The sequence below is a fragment of the Microtus pennsylvanicus genome, chromosome 9, assembly GCF_037038515.1.
Source record: "Microtus pennsylvanicus isolate mMicPen1 chromosome 9, mMicPen1.hap1, whole genome shotgun sequence".
In the NCBI taxonomy this organism is placed as follows: domain Eukaryota; kingdom Metazoa; phylum Chordata; class Mammalia; order Rodentia; family Cricetidae; genus Microtus; species Microtus pennsylvanicus.
The window spans coordinates 10,544,337-10,567,665 of record NC_134587.1 but is presented as its reverse complement, the minus strand read 5'-3'; the positions used below and the strand labels follow the sequence as shown (position 1 = coordinate 10,567,665).

Below are 23,329 nucleotides of genomic sequence, written 5' to 3'. Positions count from 1 at the left end.
ACAAATTGGTCCCCCGAACACCCTACCGAACCACACGCTCTGAGTTAATATTCACGGTATCCTCGGTGTTAACACAGCTTGGTTTTGCCATGCTCCCCTTACTTGATCCAGCTAATCTTAATTTGTATTTACAAAGTGGATTATTTTTTTTTTCAGTAACAAGTCAATATCCAATTCAACTGAATTTTGGTCTTACATTGGTTGCTGCTCTTTACTTATGAGAAATTATCATGCGAGTTTTAAAAACAGAATCCAGGCTAGGTTTGTATGAGGGGAGTTCAGTTTCTGCCTAAGTGAGGTCCTCCTGGGCTCTGTGTTCTAAAACATTTGCTTAGCAACAGAGAGTAAACATGTCTCTGGAAGTATTGTGGAATACCCCTGTTTTTAAAAATACTTTGTCCCATGTAAGGAGCTGCCCTAGAAGATGACCAACTGACATGACAATGATGGATCACAATATAATGTACCCCTGATGTTTAAGTGGTTCCAGAAAGCAGGGTATACTGGTTACTATGCTTGTTGCTGTTGGAGGGAGGGGATTGCTTGTTCTTCCCAGCTGCCCGGCTAGCTTACACCTGAAATAATCATACAGAAACTGTATTAATTAAATCACTGATTGGCCCATTAGCTCCTAGCTTTTTATTGGCTAACTCTTACATATTAGTTTAATCCATTTTTATTTATTTGTGTATCGTCATGAGGCTGTAGTTTACTGGGTAAAATTCCCAGTGTCTGTTTTTGGCATCTCTATGGCGTCTCCCTGACTGTCTTCTTTCTCCCAGCATTTTGTTTAGTTTTCCCTGCCTACTTAAGTTCTGCCATATCAACAGGCCCAAAGCAGTTTCTTTATTCATTAATGGTAATCACAGTATACAGAGGGGCCTCCCACATCATGTTGCTATAACAAAAGTGAACTTATTTTGGCTCTTGATTTAAGAATACAGTCCCCACGGTGGACCAACTCTTACAACTTAAATTAACATATTTCTATTAATCTGTATTGCCCCGAGGTTGTGGCCTACTGGTAAGGTTCCAGCGGCAGCGTCTTTCTCCTTCGGCAGCTTCACGGTGTCTCTCTGACTCTGCATACTCTCTCTCTATCTCTTACAGCCTGGCTATATTCTGCCTTGCCAGAGGCCAAAGCAGTTTTATTCACTAACCAATAAGAGCAACATTTAAACAGAAGGACATCCCACATCACATCCTCCTCCTTCTCTTCAGTTTTCCCTCCCTGAAGCACCCAGTTTTACAGCCCAAGGGAAAGCAAAAGGTTCTTCCTTCAACTTGATTTCCTTCCTCCTTTCCTTGAATAAAGAATGCTCTCCTCCTGAGATTGGGGTTCCAACAGTACATTGCTTTCTTCCCTTCTCTCTGATCTCTCCCTTTCCTTTACAAAGGACTTCAGAATCCAATGGTTCCATATCAGATAGTTCCCATTGGGTGCTCATGTCTTATTTTCGTTTTTTTTCATAGAGGGGTCAAAGTTGGCTTTAGCAAGTCCAGTTGCATTGTGAGAAGGCACGTCCACAGCTTCTGTGGAGCCTATCTTGTCTTAATCCATTTTTAACAGTAACATCCTATCTGCAGAAGTACAGGTTCCATTAAGATCCGCAGGCAACACACACTGCTGAGACGGATAAGTCCTTGGCCTGATCCTTTCAGGGCTGACCTTTCCCAAGAGCACTAGCTGCTGGTTTTATAGAAGTGTGTCTCTGTTGGGGGTTCAAAAGCCTGTGGAACCCATGCCTTACCTCTTGTCCTTCTCTAACGTTTCCCCCAAGGAAATCTTAGAATAGTCCTGGAACTCAGATAAATAAGAGAAATGTTCACCTCCTCAAATCTATTACACTTTGAAGTCTTAAGATTACTCTTTACATTGCATATCTCCTGGAGATGGATGACAGAATGCTTTGCTAATTCTTGGTGACCATTAGACCACCTTCGACAAAGATTTATTCTTCTACAATGTTAGTCAAGGTTGAACGGATAAAAGGAGGCCCCTTCGCCTTCTTTAGTTAAAGGATGCACAGTTTACATCCCAAAGATAAAAATGATCACCAGGATTACACTTTATAAAAATTGTGTTTCTGGCCTGCCTAAGAGAGCAGAGAAAATCCCAGGACTCCTGTGACCTGGCAGGACTTGTAGCCCGAGACCATCTGCTGTGTTCCAGATGGTTTTTGTCCAGTGCATCCATATGGAGCCGCATCATGCCCTCCCTACCCTCTTCCCCGTCCTCCTCCTTCCCTCATTCGAAAGGCTTAAGCATGCTGCCTTAGGTTCTGTGCCTGTCCACCTGAGGGCTTAGCCCTTTCCAACTACTTTATAACTCTTCGTTGCCTCAGAAATATTTTTTCCCTCCAGAAAATTAGACAACTGTGCTACTATTCAACAGACTTAAGGAGGACATTTAAACTTTTTAAACTGATTTAATTCATCCTTTGATAATTTCATACAATTTTCTTTAAAGGCAACAATTGCATCATGTCTGTCTTCCAACAACTGCTCACAGGAATTTGTTAATAGTTAAGTATTTCATTCATGCAAAAGATTAAAAATATAGACATTGTCTTATTACAAACGCTAACACTCTCTTTGTTGCCAGACCGTCACCATGATGGGTCGCATGCTTGCTCCTGGAATGGGCCTGTCCCAGTTGGCGTTGCTCTACTTCTGGAGCATCCCCATCTAGCTGAAGTTGTCATCTAACAGTGTGAAGGAAGAGCTTTACAAACCGGGCAAGAAAAGCCCACCTCCCTTGCAAATAGGTGAGATCCTAAAGGACTCACATGGTGTGGTGCAGGTCCATCTCACGACTGGTAATAAAAGCTCTAGAATCCTTAAGTCCAAAGGCTTTGCTCCTGATCTCCCCAAGGTTCTCTGCATTTGATTAGGAAAGCCATTGCTATCCCCAGGCATCTTGAGAGGAGCAGAAAGATGAGGATGCTAAATCCCGCTGCATCTAGAGAGAGTACGATTCACCTACTGGTTTGTTATTATAGGACTAAGCGAGTTTTCCAGCCCAGTTGGAAACGGGAGTCACCCACAGTCTCTTCTCTAGTGGCCTACATTCTTCTGTGTGCTGGAGCGATAAAATCACTTTAAATAAATAATAATAATAGAAAAACTAATACATAATCAAACCTGCCTCAATACTTCCTCAATTATCCGTATCTTTAGATGGTCACTCTGCATAGAGACTCTGCATTATTGTTCTTTGTGGAAGGCAGAGGTCTTGCCATGGAATTCAATGTAACCCTCTATCAAGTAGTATCACAGATGCCTTGGGGACCTGCAGAGTAAGTGTCTTCCAGACAGGTGAGTTGAAGAGCAGCGTTAAGGAGCCTGCTCGTCTAAACTTTGGTGTGGGAGAATGTAGTCCAGAGCATGTGCTCCTGGAATGAGCTCCCACCCACCCGCAAGGATTCTATCTGAAGATGGAAGGAAACAGAATGCCTGCCAGGAAGCTGAGTGAGATGTATTTGTCTCTGGAGACCATGGAGACATGGACGAGACATCAATCAGATTATTGATGGGCTCCGTCACAGTGTTGGAGAGTCCCAGCCCTGTTGGAAGATTACAGGGGATGAGCTGATGTGGGCAGAAAGGACAAGGAAGGTTCTGGGGAAAGGCAGTGGAGAGACTTCCCCTAGAGCAGATCAGCCATTCACAGCGATTTGCTTTGATATTGTCAACTTGAACAGGAATCAACTTTTTGGTCACACACAGGAATACTTACATCAACACACAAATATATATATATATATATATATATATATATATATATATATATATATATATATATACACACACATATATACATATACATATACACATATGTGTGTGTGGTTTTATTAACAAAACATACTCATGAGGAAATAATATGATAAAGACTGTGTATTATTTGCTTATCATTTCCTCTGTGAATTTCCTGAATTTGGAGTAATGAAGACCCAATAAGAAGCAAGTGGAGTCAGATTTTTGGCAGGAAATAGGAAGGGGCAGGAGATAGGGATGGGTAGGGGTGGAAGGGGGTGGGTGGGCTGTATGGGGGTGATCCTGTTGTGTGATATTTTGTTTATGTTCTGACAAATAAAGCTTGCCTAGAGATCAGAGGGTGGAACTAGTTAACCATAGAAGCTGGGCGGTGGTGGCATGTACCTTTAATCCCAGCACTTGTGGCTCCTGCCTTTAACTCCAGCACTTGAGAGGTGGAGCTAGGGAGAGATAAGGTGGGACAGAGACAGGATCTCCGGTCTTTCGGATGGGGAAGGAGACAGGTAGGAAGCAACTGGTAACTGCTCCTGGTTCTCTCATCTTCCAGGTTTTACCCCAATATCTGACTCCCGGGTTTTTATTGATTAAGATTAATTAGACTAATGCTTCAGTTTCCAGTGTGGATTTCCTGTCCCTGAGAATAGAAAATCCAGCGTACTTAGCATTCTGAGTTTTAGTAATTGTGTGTGTGTGTGTGCATACATACTTGCACATACGTGCTCCTTCAATACATTAACACATAGCATTAAAACATTTTATTTATAGTCTTCAGATACACCTGTAACTAAGTCATACCAGAAGACTTAATGCAAAAATTTTGCAATTTGAAAAACCTCAATTTTTTTTTCCGTAAGACTACAAAGTCTCTCAGTATGTTGCCAAGGTGCGCTGCGGGCGAGGAGGCAGGGGTGAAAAGACTGTATGACTGCTCAGTTTGTTAGGACGCTCTGGTTTTAAGTGACAAGTGATGACTGATGTCAACGCGGACTTACTTTCCTCAAGTAACAAGAACCCTGGCTCTGGATGCTTGTTCAGCACAGACAATAGATATGCTCAGCCTTTCCCTCACTGTGGGAGCGTGTCTCCTGTACCAACCATCACACCTGCATTCATGGCTGTTCCCAGGTGAGCATGTCTCCTCCACCAACCATCACACCTGCATTCATGGCTGTTCCCAGGTGAGCGTGTCTCCTGTACCAACCATCACACCTGCATTCATGGCTGTTCCCAGGTGAGCATGTCTCCTCCACCAACCATCATACTTACATTCATGGCCATTCCCAGGTGAGCGTGTCTTCTGCACCACCAACCATCACACCTGTATTCATGGCTGTTCCCAGGTGAGCGTGTCTTCTGCACCACCAACCATCACACCTGTATTCATGGCTGTTCCCAGGTGAGCATGTCTCCTCCACCAACCATCACACCTGCATTCATGGCCGTTCCCAGGCTTTGCTTGTAATTCTTGCTTCTAGCGCTTGTTTACTCATACATTCATTCACCCGTTGTTGTTGAAGGCTGCTTGTTCATTCCTGGCCACCCAGACCCAAAATAATCACACAGAAACTGTATTAATTAAAACACTGCTTGACCAATCACTTATGCCTATTGCTAGCTAGCTCTTCTATCTTAAATTAACCCATCCCTATTAATCTGTGCATGGCCTACTGGCAAGATCTGAAAAGGCTCCCGTGGGCCTCTTTCTCCTTCAGTGGCTACATGTTGTCTCCTTGACTCCACCTACTTTTCTTCCTCTATCTGCTTGGAATTCCGCACTTGCCCTATTATGCACTGCAATAGGCTCAAAGCAGCGTTTTTATTAAAACTTAAAAAAGTACAATCTAAGAGCGGGAAGTTATTGTGTAATTCCCTTGGCAGGAAAACCTGGTATGATCAGAAAAGAGGCCACTGATTATTTTTATTTATCCCGTTCAGGACAAATATTTATACAGTCAGCGTATGGAGCGCTGCCCAGCCTCTAGTGGGGATATTACATATCTATAATATGTGACATGTGCCCTGAATTATGACTCTAAATTCCTAACATTGCTGAGTTCTGCAACACAGCTGCCACAAAGAGTTTTGTTTACTTCTAGATAGCGTTCCCCAGCTAATGGCGGGGCTCTTCCTCGAAGCTTGCTAAAGCCACACTCACTTCCTTCCTCCCTTACATTCTAGACTGTCCCAGCAAGCTCTCGTCCTGTTTTTACTTACGAAACAGCCTCAGAGTCTTTCCGTGTCAGATGTACGGCAAATGTTCCAGACTGCCAGAGGTGTGAACTAGGGCCTGGCACACATGCAGGATGTCGTCACCTACAAAGAGCTGTCTGGGTGACTTTTAAAGAGTCATGTGACGCCCTCCCCACACTTCCTATCTTATGCGGTTCATGGCCTTTGTTCCTGGCTGGTGGTTTCTTCCCTGTGATTAAATCCATTTGGTGGTACATTTTAAATCAGCTTTAATTGAAAGCTTGCTGTGTTTTAAAAATACTGCACTTCCTTGTATCTGTGATGTTTCTTTCCTCCCTGTCACTAGTTTTAAATACGAGACGTGTGTGTCTGTACGTGAAGATGGTATGTAGAACTTTGTCTGCCCCGCTGTTACCTGGAGGCAATTTCCCCTCTAGCCATTGCATCAACTGTTAATAACTCAGGAAATAGTATAAATATTTTAAATACTATCTTTATTGGAAAGCTGTAAAATCAGCTTTCCCCTGTCAAAGAGCTAATTTCACACGATGTGCTAGCGAGGGGCAGCCATAAAGTTGAGTTCTGAGCAGAGTCCTCAAAGGTCTGTATTGCCTGCTTTCCCCCTCTCTCAACCTTATGTGGCAAACTTGAAATTGTTTAACCTCTTGTGTTCTGAATGGTTGTGGGTACAGATAACAGAGGCCCAAGAGAGGCTGGTCTGATTAATAACCTGTGGTTTCTAGTGAGCCTATGCTTCAAGATATGGGTGAAGACTGAATGGCCACAGAAGACCCGTTAGCACAGTAAGTTAACAGGAGGGGTTGGCAACTGACCGAGTTACTGGCAGAACCTCATGTCCGAGAGCCATGTGACCTGAGTATCATGCCTTCTGAATGTTTATTAGTCCGTGATCCTACTTATGAGACAAGAGTAAATTGCTCTCATCTGGAGAGTGTTAGCTATTTCAATCCGTCCTGATGGGTCATAAAACTGGGAACACACAGCACTGTGTTGGTCTGGATTTTCACAAATATGTTAGCTTTCATTGATGGACTCTCTAGAGGCAGTAGATTCAGAAGTTCTCTAAGAGAAGGTGAAGGTGGGCTTAAGCTAATAGATATATCTCCACCCAACTATTTCTAGTTGGGAGCAAACATTTCCAGTCCTAACCTGAGTCAAGAGGAGTATCTACTTCCAACTAGGATGTCTTGCTTACTGGTCATGTTTTTTTTTTTTTTCTTTTTTTGGGAAGTTTTATTCCACTTTCCATAGGTTAAAAAAGATTTTCCCTCCCTGCCTTCTAAAGTCAAATTTGGGTGTTGTAGCCAGAGATTTGAAGGTTCAGTGTGCTGTGTGTCATCTGCAGAGCGGTGGCCTCATCAAGAAGGGATGCCTCTCAATGCAGCCTCTGCTGCCACGGGAAGGGGTCCCTCTAAGTGGCCCAGATCTCTCTCCCTTTGTCACTGAGCTACAGGAGGCTCCCAGGGAAGATTAAGGGCATAAAATGACGCTGAGATTCCTTGAAGAATTTTCTGGGACAGGCGCTTGAGTGATCTTTTTGTTTGTCTCTTTGTTTTTGTTTAGAGACAGGGTTTCTCTGTGTAGCCCTGGTTATCTTGGAATTCACTCTATAGATGAGGCTGGCCTCAAACTCTGAGATCCACCTGCCTCTGCTGGGATTAAAGGCGTGCCCCCCCCCCCCCCCGCATCCAGCACCCTTGAGTGATTCTTAAGAAATAACAGAATGTGCAAGGAAACATAATCTAGAAAAAACTGAGATTGGAAAAAAAAAGCTGCCCAATGATGTACAAAAATTATTTTTGACTTCTTTTCTCATTCAAGTATGTAAATTATCATGTACCATAAACTCTATTAGTTTCAGCCTTTGACTCTGAGAAGGGCCCCTTTGCATTTTGCTGAAGGCACCCTTTCCACTTTTACTTCATGCATGTAGCATTCCTTTACACAGATGTTGGAGGATGAGGCCAAATGGGTTTAGTTCAAGCAAGAGTCTGAAGAGCCTAAGATCTCAAGGTCAGTATAAGGCTCCTTCCACCTCTGCCTCGCCCCACATCCATACATGCAGAAAAACATTTGTACACATAAAGTAAGATAAATAACTCATAAAACTTTTGCTCTATTATATTCTATGTTGGAAAAATAAACAATCCTAATTTTTCTCATGAGCCAGTAAATTTTTAATTTAAAAAAAATGTCCATAGGACAAAAACAATCTGTGTCCTATATTATCAGAGGAAACAGGCAGAAGTTACATGGGCCTTTAGCTCCCTGTTCTAAACCTCTTTCCAAATAGCCACAGGGCTGTGTGGGAAGCACATGCATGCACTTCAGTTTATTTAAAACATGTCTGTAGATTCATAGTTACTAGCAGGAGCAAAGGACTGTCTCCAGACCAGTGTCTCCAAGACTTTTCCAAGGCCCTATCCGCCCTCAGCAGACTGGGACATTGGGTGGTAAGTGGGGAACAGAAGCTCTTTGACAAAGTCACTCAAGCGAGACGGTGTGGCAAGGGGTCACACTTGCAGACCTGACCACTGCCTGTTCAGACAGCACCTCCCCAAAATCTCTGATGTAGTCCTGTCCTGTCCTGTCTCCTAATTCTGATGTCCTGTGACTTGAAGCTGGCTTGAGGGCTCATGCTAGCCATGATCATCAGAGATAAGCAAGGAAAGGAAAGTCGTTATTCTTACCGTACACATTTCCTAAGAACCAAGATGTCACAAAATAGGTACCCTTTAGTGGACAGAAATCTGTTGTGCCTCTGTTCTGGAGATCTGTTGTGTGAGCTCAAGGTGTTGGCAGGGTCATGTTCCTACCAAGGTCCAGGAAGGCTGGGTCGGCTTGGGCCTCCCTCCCAGTTCTCAGGAGTTCCTTAGCTTGTGGCCACATAACTCTAATGGTCATGTGGCTTCTGTACATGAGGAAGAATTTCTCTTTAGATATGGTTACACGGCACAAAGGGCTGCTTTCTTCTAGTGAGTGTTAAAATCTTGTCTAATTACATCAGGAGCTCTGATATTCCAAGTCGGCTCCCACTCTGAGGTGTTGGTAGCTAGGGCCTATGCGTTTTAGGGGGCACAAGTCCAGTTGCAGCATTTGTCAGAGAGACTTCCCATGGGTCAACCTGCATTGGACCCACAAGGACGCTGGGCGGCTCCCAGCTTCTCTACCGGGAAAGCGCTGGCTCCTGAGGTTCTGAGGAGATGAAAGACAAGCAGGTGGCATCTCCTCATTGACTTTCATCTTGACTCCGAAATCCTTTTCTTTCTAGGAGGGTGCAGACTGAAGTGCCGAGAACGGCTTTTCAGACACCTCACGTCACTCTTGTCAACAGAGGAAGCGTGCCTGGCCACCCTTCCGGCTGGGCTTGACGGCGATTTCACAGCTTCCACGGTTCAATTTCCAGGCCACTGTCGGGAGGGAAATGAAACCTTCTTTCGCCTTTCCCTTGAAGTGACATGGCAAACACGAGAAGTAACTCTTTGTCAAGGCCTTCAGCATTAATGGGCCAGCATCAGTACCTATCAGGAGACAACGGCACAAAGACCCCCGCTGCCAACAGCAGGAAGGGGCCACCTAGAGGGAGCGATTTCTTTCCTCTCGGTTCCGAGTGACAGATTTCTGTTCAGAGCTTTCCAAATTCATTATCCCCGATTAAAATCTTTGCTTTTCCTTTTTCTCATAACCAGCAGAAATAGTCCAAGGTAATGTAGATTTAGATTTTAATTCCCAGAGCGGATTTCAACTCATTGGCAAAATCACTTCAAGTTCCTGATGAAAAAAAGGCTTCTTCAATTCCTACCCCTGTGCAAGCAACCAGAAGCGATAGAGTAGAAAAACAAAAACAAAACAAAACAAAACAAAAAAACAAAAACCAAACAAACAACAAAATGACTGTGTACACAAAGGCAGCCCAACTGCAGAGAGACACTGTAGGGAGTGGTGGAAGGGAAAAGGTGATAGAAAGGAAGAGGAAGCTGTTAGGAAAGGAGGGCTATGAGCTTGATACAACTCTACTCCACACAGGTAGCGTGGTTTTGTCTCCCGAGTCTTTACCGTCTGAGAAGCTCATCTGTGCCATGATATCCTCTATCTGTAGGAACAGAAAGGAAATATGTCCAGCAATTAACCTGACACTCTATAATCCAGAGCCCAGATTCCCTAATCTAGAGCCGTCTTTGTATCAGGGTGCTCAGGGTGGTTTGTCAACAAGAACACCATACTGACGAGTGGGACTAGGGCTCACGATTCCAAACGTTCTGTAGTTCCTTTGAGGACGATGCCACGGGAGTCTGCATCCTGGAAACCAGGAGGTGGCCAGCAGCCAGATCCAGTCTGTTCACTGTTTGGTTTTCTGCGGTTAGCTGAAGACTCCGGGAAGCTCTATTAGGTTATTGGCAGAATTCAATTCTTTGAGGTTGTGAAACTGAAACCCGCGGTTTACTTCCTGCCTGTCAGACGATGAAGGTCCTGGCCTGACATCCCCGACTGTCCAGACTGCCACTTGGTCACCCTTAACTTCAACAACGGGGCAGTTCTCCATGTTGAATCCCAGCCCCATGTGTCCTATCTCTTGATTTCATCTTCTCCTGCAGCTGCCAAGACAGAAGCCTCTGCTTTTAATGGGGCCATTCAATGAGGTACGGCTCCCAGAGATAGCCACCCTGCTTTAAGAACAACAGGTTTGGGACCTTAATCACATTTGAAAAATTCCTTTATGAAGCGTTTGGTGGAATAAGTGGGAAAAGGCTTGTACAGCAAGAGCTAGGAACCTCGCGGAACCTGTCAAAGCCTCCCTGTGTTCCCAGGACTTCTGCAGCAAATCGGTTTTCCATCTCTGGCCGGATCTCTCTACAGACCAGAATACTGCAGTAAAATCTCCTGATATGTTTCTCAAGATTGCTATAGTATTTAAAAAATTATCTTACTATTTATAAAAATAGTTCTTTATGCCTTGGCAATAAAGGGGTGACTTTAAAAGTGGAGTTGGGCCAGGTTTGGTGGTGAACATCTGTAACCCCTGCACTTAGAAAGTTGAGTTAGGAGGATTAAGAATTAGAGTTAAGAATTTAAAATAAAGGGGTGTCTTTATTTTAATGTTTGACTATTTTTAAAATATGCCAATGAACCAAAATTCATTTTGGTTTGGAATTCTGTAGCCAAACCAGGATCTGTCATCAAAGCTCACCACTTCCTAGCATTCATTGTTGACAACGGGATGTAGAAACAGAAATGAAAACAAACAAAAAAAGATAAACAATTTGGGAAACTATTGTTAAATCCCAAAGACCAGCATTTAAGACACATACAATCTCAGGGTCCACTTAGTCACCGTGAACTTTTTGGCTCTTTGTCTCAGTGCCTCTCCCCACTTCTATGTACCAATATGCTTAATGCTCAAAGCCAAAACAGTGTACAGAAACCCCCCAAAGCCATTTGAGCAGAGAAAAATTACTCTAAAGAACCATTAAATACTATATTAAGGTAACTAGGAAGGTGAAAAGAAAAGGCTAAAGAACCCTGTGGTGAAGGAAGACTGTGTAAGGAAAGAGCATCAAAGGAGAACCACCCCTTAAACAGATGGGTCCATGATGGAGAAGTTGTCTATAGCTGCATTGCATGGTGAAGTTCTCTGGGTTTCCTGAGCCAGGACTGAACCTTAGCTGCTGGGGAGGTAGAGAGCATACCGTGAAGCAGATCAGAGGCAGTTGGGGCATCAGAAGTCACTTTGTTGAAAGGATAGAGGTGAGCGGTGTCCCTTTTAGGAGAACCACTGTTGGGATGCGCTGAGCGCTTGCGGAGAGACGCAGGGTCTGGAGGTGTGGCTGGTAGCACCAGAAAGAATAAAGGGAGGGATGGGGACCTCACACCTCTACTAACAAGCTTAGGATCATGTTCCCCGGCAAAGAGCAAGTGTTTTAAGGGGTTAGCCCACTGCAGCAGGAGAGATACTGAAGGCAGAGTTGAGGCAGAGATACAATAAATCGTCAGACTGAGATCCGAGCATAGATTTCATTTTGTGATCTGTATCAAAACACCAAGAATACATTTAGGTAAAAAATTCCCCTACAAAAGTATTTTAATGGGCATATGATGATCCATTTTATAAATGATCCATGGCTTTGGTGGGAGGCGTGGAGATTGGGAGAGAGGCTTTCTGTGTAGTCCAGGCTGGTTTGAACGAGAAATGTCTCCCATAGGCTCAGGCATCTGGACATGTGGTCCTGAGGCTGGTACTGTTTGGGGAAGTTTAAGAGCTGCAGGCTTGCTGGAGGACTATGCCAGTAGGGATGGGCTCTGTGAGTACATAGCCTTGCCCTGCTTCCACCCCGTCCTCTCTGTCTCATGCTCTGGGTTAAAGATGTGAGCTTCCAACTTCCTGCTCCTGCGGCCATGCCTTCCCCACCACAATGGAACCACTATGGACCAGTAAGCCAAAATAAACAGTTCCATAAGTCACGTTTGGTCATGGTGGTTTATCAAAGCAACAGAAAATAACTTGATACACTGGTCTTGAACCCATGATCCTCCAGCCTCGGCTTCTGGAGTTCCAGGATTACAGGTGTGTGCTGCCGGGCCTGGTGGGCCATATTCGGTTTGGGGAAACTGAGATCCTGTCTTATTCAGAGCTTCCTTAGTGGGTGCTGCGTTACTATTCTGGGAGTGAATCTTTGGCATATCCTTATTTCCTCAGGGCCGAGTCTCAGTGTTGGGCTTTCTGGGACAAGGGGACAATAGTTCCTAGTGTTGGTCTGCAGGCTCTGAAGATTCCCCCAGAAAGGTATCAATATATCTGAAAACAACGAGTCTTGATCTAATTTGTGAGTTTCATTATTTTAATGTGTACTCGTTTTTGAAATATGCTAATTAAATGAATTTTATGATGGTCGTGAAATGGTCTTGGAGAAAGCAATTCTTGTAACAACATTTCATAATGAGTGATGCTGAAGAATTATTTAAAATGGTAATGAGGTGGCTATTATTACAATGCTAAAGAAAGAACCACGTAGAACTTACAGACAAGGACCCTGATGGCTCCAAACATGAATTTAGGCTGCAAACACAGAACCTATTTTAACAAGGTCATTTTTGTATTTTAAAAATTTGTATTTATCAATTTAATAGTCTACCTTGAGAAAGGTTATCTTATAAAACAACAACAATAACCAGTAATAATTAGATTTACTCCTTACCTATATAATACCTACCCACTGTCTGTAACTCCAGTTTCAGGGGTCCAACACCCTCACATAGACATACGTGCAGAAAAAAACACCAACGACATAAGAAAACAAACAGCTGTGGAATAAAAAGGCCCAGACAGATAAACATGATGAAACAAGGAAGAAGAAGAGAGAGAACAGGAGGCAAGAATATGAAAAGGAAGAGGTGGGGCTTGAGCTACAGCTCAGTGGGCGAATAGTTAGCATAGACAAGGCCCTGGGTTCAACCCCCAGAAAACTGAGACACAAAGGACAGAGTATTGGGGGAAAGAAGAAAAACTGAAAGGAAAGAAAAGCAGACAGGTCAGGCGGTGGTGGCGCACGCCTTTAATTCCAGCACTCAGGAGGCAGAGGCAGGTGGATCTCTGTGAGTTCGAGGCTGCCTGGTCTACAGAGTGAGTTCCAGGACAGGCTTCAGAACTACACAGAGAAACCCTGTCTTGGAAAACAAAAAAAATGAAACAAACAGGCAAACAGACAAAAAAAACAAAAGAAAGAAAAAGGAAAAGTGGATAGAACAGAAGAGAAAAGGTAGCCAGAAGCAAAAGAAGAGCAAAGAGATGTTTTAAAGCAAACCATGTCTCCAGAAAGGTAATAGAGCAACATATTTTTTTATTGGTTTTTATTGAGCTCTACATTTTTCTCTGCTCCACTCCCTGCCTCTCCCCTCCCCTTCAACCCTCCCCCAAGGCCCCCATGCTCCCAATTTACTCAGGAGATCTTGTCTTTTTCTACTTCCCATGTAGATCTATGTATGTCTCTCTTAGGGTCCTCATTGATGTCTAGATTCTCTGGGATTGTGATTTGTGGGCTGGTTTTCTTCGCTTTATGTTTAAAAACCACTTATGAGTGAGTACATGTGATAATTGTCTTTCTGTGTCTGGGTTACCTCACTCAAAATAATGCTTTCTAGCTTCATCCATTGAGTAACATAGTTTTAAGGACTAGGAATAAACAAGTTAAGAAAGATATCCTTGCAGGAACTATGCCTTAATTGCCCAATTTCTCAGAGCAGCAGGGATGGTGGTGTGGGCCCTGTCATCAAGAAAGTACAGCAGTTTGTGCCTTCCGCATAGCTATGTGGTCTCCAGCACATTCATTCGCTACACAAGGTCTCAGACTAAATAGTACAGGTATTTAAACAAAGATAGAGACTGAGTATTTCCACATGGTGGAGTAGAGGGCTTGCTGATGGGTTGTTAAGAGCATCTCACCTGACTTGAACCTGGGTGGCAAAGGAGCCAGCGTTCTTGATCTGAAGGCTACCAAGGAGACATCCTACTTCAGAGTTCTCACAGACAGGTCTCTGTTGCCCCTGGTTCCTTCGGCCGAAAGGGCAAGAGCCATGATAAAGGTTGGAAGGACCCCGCCCTCTCTGAGAAAGTTCTGACAGGTGGGTTTGGTTTGGGTCTGTTGCCTTTGGGGCTCCCTTAGCTAATGAAAGGCAACAAAGTGTGGGAGAGGTCACAACTCTACTCTTCTAAAAGAAGGAAGCCCATTGCTTCCTGGTCTGTCGGAAGCCAGCAACCTGATTTGGTAAAACAGTGATAGGCCTGTCAGATTAAGATAGTAATTTACTTCTATTACTCTAAAAGACACCAGTGTCTCACAGTAAGAAGAAATATATCTACCCTCGTAGGGACACATTTAAATTCATTAGGTTTCCCGGCTTTCATCCAAGACCCAGACTTTTCTTCTTAGCTGATACATTCTCTTAGTTTTGACTTCAACTGGCACTCACCAAGCACTCATCAGTTTATATTCTAACAATATCCAGTCTGATCAATCCGTTTAATTAGCAGTGGGTTGATGCTTTCTTGGCCCACTTCAAGTCCAGTCACCAAAAGAAAAGCAAAGCCTGAAGACCGACTGTTTGCTCAAACACAGGCTTCCAACCACTGCGGGGTACGCGGAGAGACACTCTCCCAACAAATGTCAACCCAGGGCAAAAAAAAAAATTTTTTTTTGATTATACACAAAAGATTAAATTAACAATAGATGAATGGCAAACGAGAGAACTGCCAGTGACCAGTCTTTCTCAGGAGCCAACCTTTAACAACACGGATTATTTCGGCTAATTCATGGTTTGCCATTCTTTATTCTTTGTCTCCTCTGCAATATCCAGGGCACATCTTAGACAGATAATTAGGGCATTATCATATTCCTTAACTAAGTCAGACAAATTGCACCATGCTTTGCGGCAAACCAACCTACGGTTCCATCATTAGCATTGTCTAATTGTTCCAAATAAAGTCCTTGCTTTTTTTTTTTAATTGTATCAACTTTATTTGTCGATAATAGTCAGGCAAGAGTAAGCATTCACTTTCCTGGGGGGTTCCTTGAATGCACTAGCCACTAGGTAATCTTACAGTTAATACAGGCAGCAGCATGGTAAAATGTAAGAAAATATAAAGGTCAAAACCATGTTTCTATTATGGAAAGAATGAATGATAATGACATAATTTTTTCAGCTCATCAGGCCCTTTGCTAAGTGCTGCTGTTATTGCCAGATCAGTCGTGGCCAACAAAGCAGGGCTTTCCGCAGCTTTGCTTCATTAGCTGGCCCTGTCGGACCTCACCTCCAGACCTTTTACTAATCTGCTGGCCGGCTCAATGGTCTCGCGAGTTCTATTCACTTCCTGACAGAGGCTTGTCTCAGCTGTAGCCCTCCCAGAGGCTGGCAGCGAGAGCAGCCAGGTTTGTGTCGAGAGCCTTTAAATAAAAACAGTGAGAGATAACTTCGGAGATTGTCAGAACGAGTCCAGGAGGAAAAAAAAAAAGAAAAAAAAAGCCGTGGACTTATTTTGTATTGCGGAAAGTTAAATTACACCGCGGGGCCCAGAAGTAAACACAACTGCCTTGGGAGAGTGTGCCAATTCACACAATGAGAAGGTGCAGGAGGGGAAATGGAAGCAAAGGATATTCGACAGTTTATGTAATTTTTGTTGTTTGTTCAAAACAGCACTGAGGGGAAAGGAGAAAAAAGAGAGAGAGAGAACATAGAGACAAATTCAAAATCCTGGGAGGAAATGGAGAGTGTCATTTCCCCCAGACAAATTACCTGAAGTCACGAAGATTTAATACAATTGATTCGTGTGCACCATTAGTGCCAATAACACACTTAATACAAAGTGTCCCCAAACATTTTGCATTGAGGGGTGACAGCAAGATAAAACCTAGCGGGGAAGGAAGCTCTTAAGGTGGGATTTGAAGAACTGGGGTGATAAATCACTAAGTTCGGAGGGAGGGAGCCGGGGTGGGAACTGGGGCTGGGCCAGCTCGGGGCAGAACTTCCAGCTGTGGGAGTAATGGAGAAAGCAAGCCAAGGAGATTGGGGGGGCTCCCTGAGCTGGCTGCAATGACAGGGGAACGCACTCGGGATAAGTGGAAGGAACGGGTAGGAAATGAAAGCCGAGCTGTGAGCAGGCATGCTGGAGACTTAGCTGTTTGTTAGGCGGATGCAGGGGGGGAGAAAACAGATTTGTTAGCGACATGCAAGAAGAATCATTGTTCCAGCAGTTGGAGGACGATTTCTCTCTGTGTGTGTGTGTTTCTGATTTGCTGTTCTTTCTCAACAAATCATCTGCTCATTTAATGCTCATAAAGAACTTCCTTGAAGAAAGGAAAGTGTTTATGCTTTCGCTGCACATGGGGAGTGCGCCGGCAGATCTGGCATTATGGAGAATTTTGTTCATGGCGTATTTATGGAAAAACATCAGCACTGGGGTAATTAGATATGTAAGTTGTGTGAGACTCTCAAAGCCTCTTTGGGGGTTGACTAAGTGAGCATCAGTCTGTTTTCCATGTAGGGAAACTGAGGCCAGGGGCCTGGCAGGAGAAAGGAAAGAATGGGTGGTAGACCTTTAGGAGACTTTCTGCTCTTGCTCAAGGCTGCCTTCTCAACCTCTTGCCCCAATCAACCTCCCGCATGAGCTCTGTTGCATGGTGGGACGCTGTAGTGCCCTCAGGTTCCAACCTGTCCAAGGTTACCTTCTGCTGTTAAACTGTTACATTGGTATCCTGAAGCTGGCAGCCCTTCCTGGTGGCTCCTCCTGCCTATTGGCAGTCCGAGGCACACCAGGACCCTGTACCCAGCCTAACTGCAACAGGTTCACTTTCCAATTAACCGATTTCTGGGCACGTCACCCAACACCAGCAATGACTGGTGACAAGTCCCTCTTCTCCCAGCCAGCGAAAACGTTTCCTTGGATCCGTGGGGGTGACGGCTGAGCATCTGACATCCTTCCGGTATTCTTGGAGGTGGAAGAACCCCCAGCCACAGTCCTTAAGGCTATGGTTAACACCCTTTGCTGATCCTTACCTCTGGCCACTTCTCATGAGCGTGGCTTAATCTTTGGAGCATGGTCTTCACCCTCTGGCTTTGTTGGTAAGCCCTGGTACCAGGCAACAGCATCTTGCTCTGTCTCTTAGCCCTTGGCCACTGCTCAGTGCATGGCAATTCATTGGACAGCTTACTCACACTTAATCCAGCCCTCCCTGGATCCTTGGGATGCCAGGACGTTCAGGCTTTGGATCTTCTTTCTGTACCTCACACTTGGGAACTACACTCTCGACCATGCCTCTGAGTTCCTCTCTGGGATGTCTTTTGGAAAACCTCAGGCCTCTGCACCTGGCAGCTGACTTCAGGACTTCTAAACTTATCTCATTTTGCAGTCAAACCTTACCCAATTGATAATCAATACAAATGGTCACATACCAGTAACCTAGATCCTGAGATTATACAAGACTTCTGTCAGAGATCCAGCAGGTGGAAAGAGGTCCCCTACGTCCAAGCTTTCTCTTATCTTTGCTCCAAGCCTTCCCTCTGTTCTTCCTGCCCCCGCTCAGGTCCTGTAAGCTATGAAGTCTGAACTAGAGAAACCCTCCACGACTCTCTTTTTTCTTGTTGTTGGTTTTTTGTTTGTTTGTTTTGGTTTTTTGTTTTTCAAGACAGAGTCTCTCCGTAGCTTTGGAGTCTATCCTGGAACTAGCTCTTGTGGACCAGGCTGACCTTGAACTCACAGAAGTCTGCGTGCCTCTGCCTCCCTACTGCTGGGATTAAAGGTGTGCGCCTCCACCACCACCCTGCCCCCTCTACTACTCAGCTAAGGAGCCTCTGCCTTATGGGCCTAGACACAAACCACTTCTCCTCCTCCAGCTCCTGTGGTCTCCTCTTCCCCCTCCCCAGCAACAGGTCATTCTACCTCTGGCACCCACTTTCACCCCACCAGCAGTCTTCAGTCCCCCTGCTACTCAGTCCCACTCCTGGCCCGCTATGGGACCCCCTCCATCTCTCTCTACCCTGCCTAACCAGGCCACAGGTGTCCCTTTGTGGGAGGTTGCCAGGGTGGATGGACTGGTTAAGGTTCATGTCCCCTTTTCATTAAGTGAACTCTCTCAAATAGAAATAAGACAAAGCAAAACTGGAGACTTAAACACCTAACTATACTTCCTTCATTAAAGAATTCCAATATATCACCCGGTCCTGTAGTCTGACCTTCATATGTATAGCCAAACCGACACTTCCGGTCTTCTAAGTGTCTTGCCCAGTTGGGGCTATAGAGTCTCACCATCTAAGGTTCAACTGTCCACTGCTCAGGTCACCTACTTGGGACTAACCGTTGCTCCAATTCACAAAGCCATTACCTTGGGTAGAAAACACTCAATCCAGTCTCTCACAGCTGAAAGCAGGTCGGCGGAGGATTTGACCCTCAGTTTGCTTAGCTTTGATAATATAAATCCTCATAGTATTACCATATATACGTGTGTGTTTGTGTGTGTGTGTTTGTATGGAGGAAGGGCTTTTATAATTTTGCTGGGGATCTGCCTCTTTCATGCCTGTGATTAATTTGGGATTTTTAAAAGCTAGCCAATGGAGGAATCCGAAGTATAAAAATGTCTAGCCCTATCTTCCGTTGTCACCCTGGCCCAGGACCTAGTCCCTGTTGCCCACCGGTGGGACTCTGGTGGACAGAGGGGCCTCCTCTCCTCATCATGCTGGTTTATTCGTGCTTGGCGCTGTGGCCTCCATGGTCTCTTTCAGGCCATTCCTCCCAGTCTGTTTTGCTTAACTTAGTCTTTTCTGACATGCTGGGAAGAGATGTGCTAAACAGATAAAAGATAATGTCATTATTTCTCCATTTTCCATGTGGCTGATAGCAAGACCTAGCCCTTCCCTTTCAGAATGTGCCCATCACTATGATTAATATGCAAGAAATTGTCGAAGCCCCCGTCTTTCCCATCCTCCTCTCTTCCCCTCTTCCATGTCTCTTTCTTTTCTTTTTCTCTTTCTTTCTTCTTCTCCTATCTCTCCCTCTCTCTTTTTTAAAAAAGCTTTGGCCTTTTCAAAACAAGGGGGGGGGGATTCAGTGTAGTTGCTGTGCCCCAGCCATCCAGGAGAGTCACGTCACTATGGCAATTGCTGCCCAGGGCAGGATCGCGGAGCAGCTGTAATTGTGCAACGCCTTATTGCTGGTGCATGTCAATCAGAACCTATGAATTGAGAAAAATTTGCTCTGTTCATTCTGTTAAATGATGTATCCAATTAAACCTGTTAGAATTCATGATCTTCAGTCAAGGTTAAATGAAAGTGGTTACTCCTGTCAGCTAGGTGATTAAATGCTGCCTACATCAGGCACATTTATGTGCAAAATTAAAATTTTGGTATAAAGCATGAATCTTTATGCATGCCAGTTAATTACCTTGTGGTTCCTCCACTTATTAAATGCCCACTGCATTTCTTCTTCATCATCAGCTTCCTTTCAAAACTTATTTCATACTTCACATTACACCACATTTTGATGTTTAAATGCAATGCCTTACCCATAAAAAAAAAAAAACTTCCTCTTTTTGAGGTCTTGGCTGTGCTATGCTCCCGAAAATAATCACTATTAATTTTTTTCTCATTATTACATACACACATTTCTAGAAGCTGGTTTGACTAATGTCAAGGCATTTTGGAAATTATTTTTGTTCGGGTTCCATCAGGACTTACTTTTATCTGGGTTGCAGCTTCTTGCACACCCTGCACTCCAGCCACCTACGCTCTTCATGTGCAGAGATTCTCGATGATCCTAAGGTATTTTCCCTTCTTGCTTTTCTCTGCATTCTGAGTAAACACAAGTGAGCCCGGGGATACTCATGAAATGACACCATGATGCACAAAACGTGTTAAAGACAAATGGGCAAAAGTACTGTTTATTTCTTAAAATAAGACAGAAGCCTCACTACATCAGATCTGAGACCTGAACTGAAGTCGCCTGATCGGCTGGTTTGTAAAATGACTGCCAAGAACAAAGCAGAGACGACATGATTGTGTCGCTTGCATGCGCCACAGGTAACATAGGGCACAGGGCACACGATGCTCTAAACCGTATTAAATTCTCCTCTCAGAAGCATTTCATACCATGGAAGTCGCCTTTCTGATCTTTTTTTTTTCCTGAAAAAAGCAAATCAAAGCAAACCAAACAAACAAATCGATAACCAGTCCACCCCTCCCCAAATCAATCCAACAACAGCAACAAAATCCTCCCCAACGATATAGTTCATACACTTAAATTTTTACAACAACCTTTTGGCCACTGCTATTATTTCAGGTGTTTATTTCTCCCCCCAGCAGCCTGCAGTTACCACATATGTTTTTAAACTTGATGGTTTATAATAATCAATGTGAACAGAACCAATGTCACTGGAATCAATTTCCAATGTATGTAAGTCTGCGTGTGTCATTTCAGAGTGTCACACAGTCTTTTGTAGCCACAGGTAAAAGCTACCAGAAAAACACCTCTGATGATAAATGCTTAAATTCTCAATTTAACTGTTGGAAATTAAAAAAACTACTGCTCACAGTACAAAGTTATGAAAGGTTTCTCTTTAATTAGCTTGAAAATGATTGATTTCCATGAAGAGTAAGTAGAGTCATTAACAAGTGGAATGGGAGGGTATAGTGATGGGCAACACTGAGGAGTCTCCCATAAAGAGCTGACCTTTCACCTCTGTGTGCTTCAGACACGCCTCTCCTCCATGAGACACACTGGGCTTTGTTGCTCTCCATACAGACCGTGTTCAAATGTCAGCTTACTTTTTAAAGTGGAACAGGGTTTCTCTGTGTAACAGTCCTGGCTGTCCTGGAACTTGCTTGGTAGACCAGACTGGTCTCGAACTCACAGAGATCCGCCTGCCTCTGCCTCCCGCGTGCTGGGATTAAAAGCGTGCGCCACCACCACCTGGCTAAAGTGGAGCCCTTAACACAATAGACTGAAGAAATGAAGCGTGAGCTCACTCACCTGTAACCCTTTCATTTTGTTTGAAGATCAGGCTCACGTGGATGCGAGGGTGGCTTGATCTTGGAGGTGAGGTAGTTATGGAGCCTCAATTTACCAGTCCCAGGTGCCCTGAGACTCTGAAATGATTACATCGGCTTTTTGTGGGGTGCAAGTATAGATAGTGGCTAATACTCACCCTCCCCACCCCACCCCACCCTTGTTTTGCCGCTTGCATTGTTTCTGCTCACAGTAGCTGTTGGATTCCTGGTCCCTCCGCACTGACTCCTTCTTTGGTTAAGTCTCAGATACACTCAAGGAGAAGCAGACCCAAGTGGTCACAGAGTTGGGGGGCAGATCAGAACAAGTGGATGGGACTGAAGCATCCCATGTACAAGAATAAAACTGGACAGAAGGACAGAGACCTACGTGTTTGGGCTACATTTCAGAGACAATAATGCATCTGAGGGGGAAGGATCTTTGGTGCGCCCCCGAGGGGTGGGCGGGAAAGATGTGGAGACCTCTCCAGTGCCAGGAAAACACCTGAGCAACAGCAAGTGGTCGCCAAAGAGCCATTCACAGTGGGGAGGGCAGGCTGCATTGAAGGCTTTGGTGCCGTGGAGGGCAGAGCACTTTACACAGGTAATGTGAGGTTTCTTTCCCCCAAGGAACCCCGTTTAAAGTGGACCTGAATGATTTCCCACACAGTCTATCAGGCTAGAAGAAGGTGGTTCATGCTGGGTTCTGGAAAAAGCGGAGAACGGAGAGTTCTCCTCGACTCTCTGGAGGGCTAGGAGGTGGGGAGATGTATACCGTGGGCCGATGGACAGGAGGTGTGAAGATGAAGAGACAGCAGGTGATGGACCGAGCAAGCAAATATCTCTTTGAGTTAATTCTTAAAAACCCTTTGGCTTTTGGGTTAGATGTCAGAAAAGCATCTTTCTCTCTCTTTCTTTTTTTTCCCCCTATCATTTAGAAACAGGAACAATTTTCTGTTCAAATGGTCGCTATTCCCAAGTGGCTTAAAAACTCTCAGTGGGAAGGGCAACAGCCCACTCGGGGGCAGAGTGGCCTCTGTCTGCGAGAAATGTGCACCCGCAGGCATCCTTTACCTACGCACTTTATCATCGCTTTGCAATGTGGAGATGTAACGTGGCTTGAAATCCATCGTGTGTTTAGCGCTGCTTTGTCAGCCCACCTGGCGACAGATTGGGCTGTTTTGTGGTCCCGTGGCTTTCTCCCTGGTTACACAATGCTACGGCAAGTAGAAGGAGTGGGTCTGATTTAATCAAAGGCTTTTGATTGTACAAAGCTTCGAGCCTCGTTCCAACAGGGAAGCCTCTTCTGGGATGGAGGAAGAAAGGGGTTTGGTGGGCAGCGCGCACTGGTTTCAAGCTCCACGCGGAGAGATTGATTCCCCCTGAATCTGCGGGCAGCCACATAGCCATCAGCCGGCCACTGCTGCTACTGATGGCTTACCCTGGGGATGGGGGAAACCAGAGGAAGGGGCTTCCCCTTCAGGGAGCTGCGGCCCAGAGGTGGCCTGGGCTGCTTCCGAGATCTCATTGCTCAGGTTAAACTTCAGGTGGGAGTGAATTCAGCAAGAACAAGTAGTATTATTCCTTGGAATTGGTACTGGGTAGACAGATGTGTTGGTGCATTGGGTTCCATTGTGAGATGGGAGAGCCAGCGCGGAGGTAGCCTTGGCAGTATAGATGCAGTATTTTTATCCTGACAGTTTGCTGGTCTGAGGTTGGAAAAGGACATTCCAACAGCCTCCTCTTCCTTCCTCTAGGGAACCTAGAGATAAACGTACTTCCTACATTTTAGCCTCTCGGGGTGTAGATAGGGCGGCTT

At 44.7% G+C, this 23,329-nt stretch overlaps 1 pseudogene; it reads left to right on the top strand.

Moving 5' to 3' along the window:
- The first annotated feature begins 2,617 nt into the window (after positions 1–2,617).
- The window catches only part of LOC142856720 (small ribosomal subunit protein uS15-like), a 73,084-nt pseudogene continuing 52,372 nt past the window's right edge, over positions 2,618–23,329 (top strand).